The following is a 9,604-nucleotide window of genomic DNA, read 5'->3' as shown; positions in this document are numbered from 1 at the left end:
AAACCATTGCTGATCTCACTTTAAGAGAGAGGTCCCAGTTGAATTACAAAACGTTTTTCACCATCATACTAAAGAAGCATGGCCTGTTCATGAGAAACCTTCAGTTCCATCCGGATTACCCATACCTAAATGTCTTCCATATCCATGACTTACATAGGTTACCAAAAGAAGTCCTTTGTTTCTTTTGGTATCTTTTCGAGTCTCATACCATAGCAATATCGTTCAACTCAGCCAAACTACTCAGCTACATTTTTCAATGTCAGTTTGATAGTCCGCCCCCAGGGGCAAAGAACGTGTTCACCCTTCTCCAGTGGTTCCTCCCGGCTCATCAATGGATTCAACGATTAGCTGTCTGTTTCAAGACCTATGTTGTAATCATGTTTAGAAGTCCCTGCTCCTTCTTACCACATACGGCTCTTCGACAACCACAATCGCTGGTCTACCACTCTCCATTGTCATTCATTCATGAATGGAATGACCGCAACCCAGGCAGCTCGCACTATGAATGGTCCCAACCAAAACAATATATAGAAACAAGGTGGATTCTAGCCAGTGCTAACCTAGTTGATCCAGATTCAATCCCAGAACAAGTCCTAAATAATGAAAGTCTTTGGCCCTCCGATCACCCAGTTTCTGCATCATGGGATAAAGCACTTAAAGACTGGTACCAGACTCATCTCACAAAGAAATTGGACACTTCCGATGATGAAGACGATAATGAAGATGATGAACGTTATGATCCCGGAGAAAATATGTATGATCCTTATGAAGACGATTCATCTATCCTGACTCTCGCTGGAAATAATTATCGTAGTTAATAAGTGTCTTGACTTAAAGACAAATTTGTGATGTAATAATGATGTAAGCTTGTAGTCACCTAGTTGTGATGTAAGTGCTTACCTCATTTAGTTTGTTTTCTAGTTTGAATTATTACTAGCTTTTGTCATGCTTATGTCATGCTTGCATAAGGGTGCCTTTTCCTTCACTGTAAAAGGAAGGCTTCCCCTCATTTGTAAATCATCCTTGGTACGGTACGGAGCCGACTAGTTGACTCTATTACCCACCAACTTTAGGTAAGGATGTTTGCTCATGTATAGTACTTTTGTATTATTCACTTTAGCGAAGGACAAACCTTCCTCTTAAGGCTTGACACGCACTCTAACCCTACCATTTTGCATTAAATGAACATTTAATGCACTAGGTAGAAATATAAGTGTTTTTTCTCCATGCAGAGTGCGCACAACTCACTCTCTAAACCTAATTTTTACTTTGAGCATTTTCTAGCTTAAGTAAAGGAACTTTTCTTACAGCATTTCTTTTCTCTTTTGCTAAGAATCTGTGTGTAACTAAAGATTGTTTAGATAGGTTTTTTTACCTTATCTTTCCGCAAACAGTCTTGTAAAATTTGTATTAATCTTTTTTATCAATATACATTTTAAATTTGAAAATATTTTGTTTGTATTCATTTCCCCCCCCCCCTCTTTCTACAAACTGTTTTACTTATCTTGTAGACCCTCAAGGGACCAACAAGTGGTATCAGAGCAGTGTTTTCTTCTCTCTATCTGTTTAGCTGTTTTCTGCATTAGTTTATCTCTTTCCTTAGATAACTTTACCGCTTACAAATGGCTTTACAAATTATAAACACACACACACAAGACAATGGCTCTCTTGCCAAACCTCCCYGGTTTGTCCGTGACAACTTTAGTCTCTGGAAGAATCGGATGTCCCTCTTTCTTGAAGGTGTGGATCCTGAAATTCCACATTACATAGAAAATGGACCATATATTCCATTTGTTATTGCTCCGGCTGTTCCTGCAACAGCTACGACTGCCGTGATTCCTGAACGGCAGATTCCAAAGCTCTCTCATCAGTGGAGCGATGAAGACAAGAAGAGAATAGCTATAGACACGCGTGCTCGGTCTATAATAGCTATATCTCTTCCTGATGAGATTTGTCACTCAGTGATGAAGCTCAAATCTTCTAAATCCATGTGGGACACACTTTTTGTTCAATATGAAGAAACCACTCAGGTTCAAGAGACCAGAAAGATCAATCTAGTAAGACAGTACGAAAGCTTTCTCTGTGGAAAGKYTGAGACGCTGTCCGAAGTACATCAACGTTTTAATTGTCTCCTTATTGATCTTAGGGCTGACGATGCTCAGGCTATAGCCGTTCAGCAGACTGGTCTTCTACAACAGATCCTAGATGTTGTCCATCAACCAGCTCCAGTGATCCTACCTTCTTTCTCTGCTGATTATCGTGCCCAGCTCTATGAGACGCATGAGGCAACGACAACTCTAGTCGGTGCTCTGTCAAGGCTAGAAGAGGTAATGGTTCTCCAGCGTCAGTGCTTGGACGAACTCTTTGGCCAATTCTCTCAAGTCTTAGCCAGAAAGGGAGAGATGAGGTCCAACGCTGGTGGATCATCTGATGCTGCTCCTGCTCCTTCTAAGGCTGTTGGTCCAGTATCAGCTACAGGTGACGCTGAAGCTGAGGCTCCTAGAGCTGAAGCGGTTGCTGCTCTTGTAATCCCGACCATCAAAGCTGCTCCAACTGAGGTTGTCGATGCCATCCCTAAGGATGATGCTTCTTCCATCATTGTTGTTGGTGATGATGATGTTGATGAAGACGAAGATGATGATGATGATAAAGATGATGAACCTACCATTCCAGACCCCGAAAGTGACCTAGATGGCGTCGACGACGATGATGATGAAGATGACTTTACCATCAAGTATCAGAAACCATCAACCGCCACCAAGGGAGTTGCTCTCAGGGATTCTGCATCCCAGGGGGAGCAAAGGCAAGGTGAATCTACTCCATCAGGGAACCAGGACCCCAAGTCGAAAGGCAAGGCGGTCGCTAAAGAAGGAAACTTGAAGGTATTGTTCAATATCCCTCAACAACATTTATTTGAAGATTCTACCTCTCAGGTAGTAATTACTTCAAAATATCAACTTTAAATTCCATCAACCACCTGCGGTCGACTGGAGTGGGTCCCTGATTACCCTATCTCCAGTGCTCCTACCGACCAGCAGGTGACTCAGCTAAAGGAGTCACTCGACCAGACTAGAGTAAAAATTCCTCTTCGTACCTTTAGTGGTGGTGAGTTCGACTTCCTTTCTGAAGCTGAAAGACTCAAGGCATTGCGGGCTGAAGCAAAGCTAGAGCTTCAGAAGAAGCAGACTGGAGACAGCTTGAAGCTGGCCAAGTCACTAGTTGCGAAGGTCCTCCCCAAGAAAAAGTCCAAGAAAACGGTGAACGCTGTCCAAGCCCAGGCTAAACTTCTTTCAATTGCAGAAGCTGAGCATGAGAAGAACCTGAAGCGATGGAAAAGGACAAGAGGTGGAGCGAAGCAAAGTTAAAGAAGAGAATCAGTCCCCGCCCAATTATCAGCGTCAGCATCAGCGGACGTTCAAAAGACGGTGGAACACTGGTCTCAATGCTCATTACCAGGGACAATCTTGATGCCATCACCGAGTACCCTTCCTACCTTGGCCGTTATGGATGCAGTGAATGGATGGAGATCAGGCAAGCCATTCAGCGATCCAAGTCAAGACACAAGACAATTATCAAGGACACCATCAGCGAGCTCATCAAAAGGATGTCCAGGTATGTCGTGGTCTCTGACAGGCCATCTCTGAAGAAAGGTGGGAACAAGAAACTCAAGCTCTCTGATCCTAATGATGGACCATTCCTAAGGAACAAACATGAAACAAGTTTCTCCTTAGATGAAGTCCTGAAGGGTCACCAGAGTACAGACATTTCTATGCTGAATCTTGACTTGCCAGATAAGGGTCCTTATACACCCAATGTTATGCATTTTAAACCTGAGTTAGAAGTTATATTCCTTGACTATGAAGGTGAAGTCAGATTTTAGAGAATGTCAAAGCTACATCTATGTCCATGAGTCATTTGGTTTACCTCTTGCTCTGGATAGATGATAGCATGCCTGGAAAAGTCATCGATCTGAAGATACGAAGGGAATGCCTACGTCGAAGAAACCTTGGTGAAGATGTACCTAGCTACATAGATCTAAGTGTTCTAGATAAGTTCTCTTTTTGTAACAACAATCTACTTTTCCTTATAACTTTTTGTACTATGTCTTCTTTCAGTGATTATACTTATAGTTTGTAAGCACTAGACATGTACTCTAATACTTGTAATATTACCAATGATAATAAAATGAGTATTTCATGTACTTCACTGAAAAATATCCCTGAAAAAAGTAATATGGACACAAGTCTATGAGTTTCAGTGTTAATTTTTACATTCACTGACAATTTATATGTCAGCGAATAAGCTTTCAGTTTCAGTTTCCATACTTGTAATTTTCTCTTAGATATAACTTAAGAAAAATTCTCAAGCTGAGACTGACTCACTGAAAAAAATCTCAAAATAGTAAAAAGGGACATGTACTTTATATGTAACTTTTTTTACTATTATTTGATAAGACAACCTTCTCTATGTTGTCTTGTTATCATCAAATAGGAGGATATTGTTGATCCTCTCTCTCAGTGATTTGATGATAATCCCTTTTCACTTATATGTTGTATTTATGTTTCTGTCTTTTCAGTTCCAGTGATCATCATTGAGCCTGTTAAGTGATCGCTGAAGAACTTGTATTGTAATTCAATCAGAGACAGCGATCCTTCAAAAAGACAACACTCACACCAAAGAACCTTCAGCTAATGTCGAAGACTGAAACTGAAGATTAGGGACTGGCAAGTACGTGATCTGAAGCGATAATCAGTGATTTCAAGCCTATCTACATATGTGTGAATACTCAAGCCTCAGCGAATGCTGAAGAGACCTTCAGGTTATTCCAGCATTCAACGATCAAAGGAAGCTTGCTTAGCACGATTGTTGTTAACTTTGGTACGGTATGGAGCCGACTAGTTGACTCTATGACCCACCAACTTTAGGTAAGGATGTTCGCTCATGTATAGTACTTTTGTACTATTCACTGTAGCAAAGGACAAGCCTTCCTCTTAAGGCTTGACACGCACTCTAATCCTACCATTTTGCATTAAATAAACATTTAATGCACTAGGTAGAAATAGAAGTGTTTTTTCTCCATGCAGAGTGCGCACAACTCACTCTCTAAACCTAATTTTTGCTTTGAGCATTTTCTAGCTTAAGTAAAGGAACTTTTCTTACAGCATTTCTTTTCTCTTTTGCTAAGAATCTGTGTGTAACCAAAGATTGTTTAGATAGGTTTTCTTACCTTATCTTTTAGCAAACAGTCTTGTAAAATTTGTATTGATCTTCTTTATCAATATAAATTTTAAATTTGAAAATATTGTGTTTGTATTCATCCCCCCCCCCCTCTACAAACTGTTTTACTTATCTTGTAGACCCTCAAGGGACCAACATGACCCAATTCCCATATATTTTAGCAAGCAACAGATTAACAAGATGAAAACATGCCTACCATCCTATCTTATGTTTTAGTTTTGCTAATACCAATACCTGGAGTATCTATCACATTGAGCATCTGGCCATCTTTCAGCACAGTTGTCCTCAGCTTAGAAGTACTAGTTACACCAGCTGAGCTAACCCTTTATAGTAATTCCTTCGTTCCAAGGATACTGTTCTCGGTTGCACTTTTACCATTACCTGTCCTTCCAACCAAAACAAGATTCTGAATCCGATTCGAAGGAGCAACGAACTCCAGATCATTATTGATTGAACCTCATTCCATCATATGAAAGTGAATATCTATAAGAGAATTTCAAAATCAGTTAAAAGTCCACCCTTATAAACTAACAGCAGAAGAGGGTTGATTGGTATGCTCTGAGTAAAGTATAAATAGAAAGCAGTTGATTAACACACATTAGCTGCTATGAAACAAATCAATCTCTGATACTCAGAATGATGAATAATTCTATGATCTTGACTGAGCAAATGAATATTGAAGTACTCAACTATAAGCATGCAATCCAAAGATACAACAAGAAATCAGTACTTGGGTTGGGAGGAAATATTTCTAGGGTTTTGAATTGAACATAAGAAGAAGACGAAACAATCCAATTATGATCCAACTTCGATGTTGCTGCTGATCTTTAGCAACAAAACAGCCCTTTAGTTGCTGATTTTTTATCCATTGAACAGCTTCATTAGCTGCCGATTTTTTGCCAGAAAGCAGCCCCGTAGCTGCTGATTTTCAGCCAGAAAAAAGCCCCTTTAACTTCTGAGTTTTACACACAAAATAGTCCCTTTAGCTACAAATTTTGAGCCTACAAAATCCGTAAACCAAGGTTGCACCTTGTTGCTGTTTACTGCACTCAAAACAATAACACTCAACATTAAAATCAGCTTCTACTCCATCCTAATCATCTTTAAGAACAAACATTTACTACATCAATAGCCAATAAAGATTAAGTTGCTCAGAGAGGACGAAGAGAAATGTGGCATTCAACTTCGGCTTTACAATTCACCTTCCAAATTTTAGGCTTATGTTAATAACTTTGTGAAGTTTTTCAACCACAACATTAACTTGGACTTTATGTTTGAACAAGATAATCCTATAAACATGGACTTAAAGTTTCAATCAAATAATGCCATAAACACAATGTCTCGCAAGAAGCAACAGTTAGATGGATTTTGAAGTTTCAACTTGTAATCTTACCAGACCCTAAGGAATCAAATTTAGCATCTTACATTACAAATCTATACAAGTTATTTGGCATGTCTTCTCTAGAAATTTTTTTACTTGTCAAATAATTTCATGCACAACCAGAACATGGAAACAAAGCAGTTGAAAAACTAAACTAACCGTAAGTTTGATTATAGACCATAGACACGTATATAAGTTTGAAAGGAAAATGCCTTTGGAACATTTTCAGGTTATCTCACCATTATATCTCATAAGTGACCATGTTTTTCAACCAGACTTAGAACCCACAATCGATCAAAAATACATACAACCATTGTCCTGAAATCTTTAAAATACATATCGCAAACTCTGTAAGAAACTTTCAAAGTTGAAACCTTTATATGATTTAACTCAACCTCAAAAACAAAAACATGAATTTGAATTTGGGACGGGGCTGAGAGATTTTTGGGAGATTTTAGGGGGGCTGAATTTGAATTTGAAACCTTTATATGATTTAACTCTGATCAAAGGCTTTAACAATTTATATCAATCACATATTGTTAAACATACATATCAGATATACTACTTCCCTTTACTGTTAAACATGTGATAACTTAGTTTCTTATACCTGCTGTTTGCCAAGGCACAGGGGTATGTATGCTTTGGCACACACACACTGTCCACATAACAACAGCTATACAGCCGATGGAAACAACATTTTGTTTCTGTTTCTGTTTCATAAACCTACAACATTATGTTTTTGTATTGTGTTCCATGTGATGATGCATGTTAAGAGTTGTTGAGTTGAGGGCATGTTTGCAGATAAAGAGACATACATATACATGGTTTCTCTTCTAGTTCTACAAAAGAATCATCAACCAAAAATACTCTACCAAAACTAATTGGTATACGTATACCTGTTGTTTACACCATTTACTGTTTTTGATATCAAATATGGTTAGCCATCAACAGTAAATGGTGTAAATAGCCCCCCAGCATGTAAACAAGTTGCATCCTCTTACACACACACACATCTGGCCCCATGTTTAGGACTGCATTATGTTTGGGACTGCATCATCTTGTGCGGAAAATAACAACCAAACAGCCATGTTACATGTGTGTGTGTATCTATATACTATCAACACAGTAGAGACAGATCAACAGTAGGAACAAATCAACAGCAGAAACAGATCAATAGGTGAAATTTTACAGTCATATACTTGTGAAATTTATTTCAGGTTTTAGGAAGAATCTTCTTTGTAGCCTACACCAAATGGTTCTTCATGTTGTATTAGATTCACATTTATGTTCTTTATCATTTTGCAGTCACATACTTTTGAAATTTATGTTCTTTCAAGGTTGTTGAAAGCAACATATCAAGAACCAATTTTTGTTGGTAAACATATACATGTTCATTTTGTTTAAATGGGTTTTAATTTCAATTTTTAGCTACTAAATGGGTTGTGTTCAATGTTCAATTTTCAATTTTTAGATGCTTTTATGTTCAATGTTCAAAAAGTAAATGCACAACTAACCAAAAAGTAAAACCATGTTAGCTACTGACTTCGCACATTTATTGTGGAACCATAGTAAAGCTGATACATATAAACTGTTTTTTGAGAAAGAGTGTTTACTTTGCCATCTGTATAACAACCAAACAGCCCTTTACAACTTGTTTACAAAATTTACATTAACTTGATTTTGCAGCCTGTCCCAAACAAGAAGGCAGTCCAAAAAATTATCAAAAACAGAAACTGCTTGATATAAAAAATTATGCACAGTCCCAACAGCTAATCATTTAAATTTAATTATCTAGACTTGAAGAGGGGGATGGGTTCAAATGAAATCTCAAGTAAAGGGTTGTTTGATTGTTATTTTCTGCAGAAGTTAGGGCTGTAGAATATGGCTAGACCTAATATGGCTACTGCAATATGGTGTATTATAAAGGAAATAAAAGTAGAGTTGTTTGGCAGTTCCCAAATGCATGGTTCTGCTATAGCTAAACAACCATATCTCATTTCCAACTATATTTATAATAATTAAAAGGGAAAATCAGCCTGCAATAGATAACATGGCAACCATGTAAACAGGCAACCAGTAGGAAGTAGTAGGAAAAAGAATGAACCAGTATGAACATGTTTAGAACACATACAATTTAGAACAAGAATGAACCAAAGATTCTAGAAAATGGGTAGAGAATTCAAATGACAGGAAGAAAAAGAGAATTCAGAAAGCAAAATTATCAAGAGGAAGAACCAGGTCAATACCTCAGAGAAATTGTTAGGGCTTTGAAGAAGCTGTGGAGAAATCAAAACCTCCAAAGTCTGGTTATATGCAACGATGAAGACTTCTTGGGAACCGCCCATTTGTGCAAGCTTTGCAGCAATTGAAGAAATTATATGCTGACCTTACTAATTTTGTTTTGGCGCAGGAAATTTCATGAAGAAGAAGCTGGAAAAGAAGAAAACAGATAAAGCTTTTTGAACTTACCCCAAAATGGTCCGACGGGGAAGGGATTGCAGCAGGATAATTCATGAAGAAGAAGGTAGAAAAGAAAAAAACAGAAAAAACATTTTTGACCTTACCAAAAAGAAGGTCTAACCATTTGCTGCATTTGCCCCTTAAAGTCAATCCATTAAAAACTTGTACCATATGCTTGATGAGTTGTAATTAAGAGTTTTTTGAAAATCTTGCATAAAACCATTGTAACTTGTGCTTAAAGAGTTGTATTTAAGACTTTGTCTTAAATGGTTATATATGTAGTATACATATTATAAAGCATTTAACAAAAACTCTTAAAAACTATTTTTTATGCATGAAGTACTACTTCTTAATGCATATTACTTAAAATTTAAGATTATAAGTAATTTTACATAAATACAACTTATAAAACTTTATTTTTAAATTCGTGTAACTAACTGCAGATAAACATAATCAAATACAGAATAAACATTTATTTTAAATATAGAAAATCTAAATTATAATTAAGATAATCATTGAGTTCTA

At 37.4% G+C, this 9,604-nt stretch overlaps 1 pseudogene; it reads right to left on the bottom strand.

The window, feature by feature from the left end:
• Positions 1 to 5,704, bottom strand: part of LOC112514138 — a 10,499-nt pseudogene extending 4,795 nt beyond the window's left edge.
• Between the last annotated feature and the right edge of the window lie 3,900 nt (positions 5,705 to 9,604).

The sequence above is a fragment of the Cynara cardunculus genome, assembly GCF_001531365.2.
Source record: "Cynara cardunculus var. scolymus isolate 2C chromosome LG 6, CcrdV1, whole genome shotgun sequence".
Classification (NCBI taxonomy): Eukaryota; Viridiplantae; Streptophyta; class Magnoliopsida; order Asterales; family Asteraceae; genus Cynara; species Cynara cardunculus.
The sequence above is the reverse complement of the archived record's forward strand: the minus strand, read 5'-3'. Positions and strand labels throughout refer to the sequence as shown.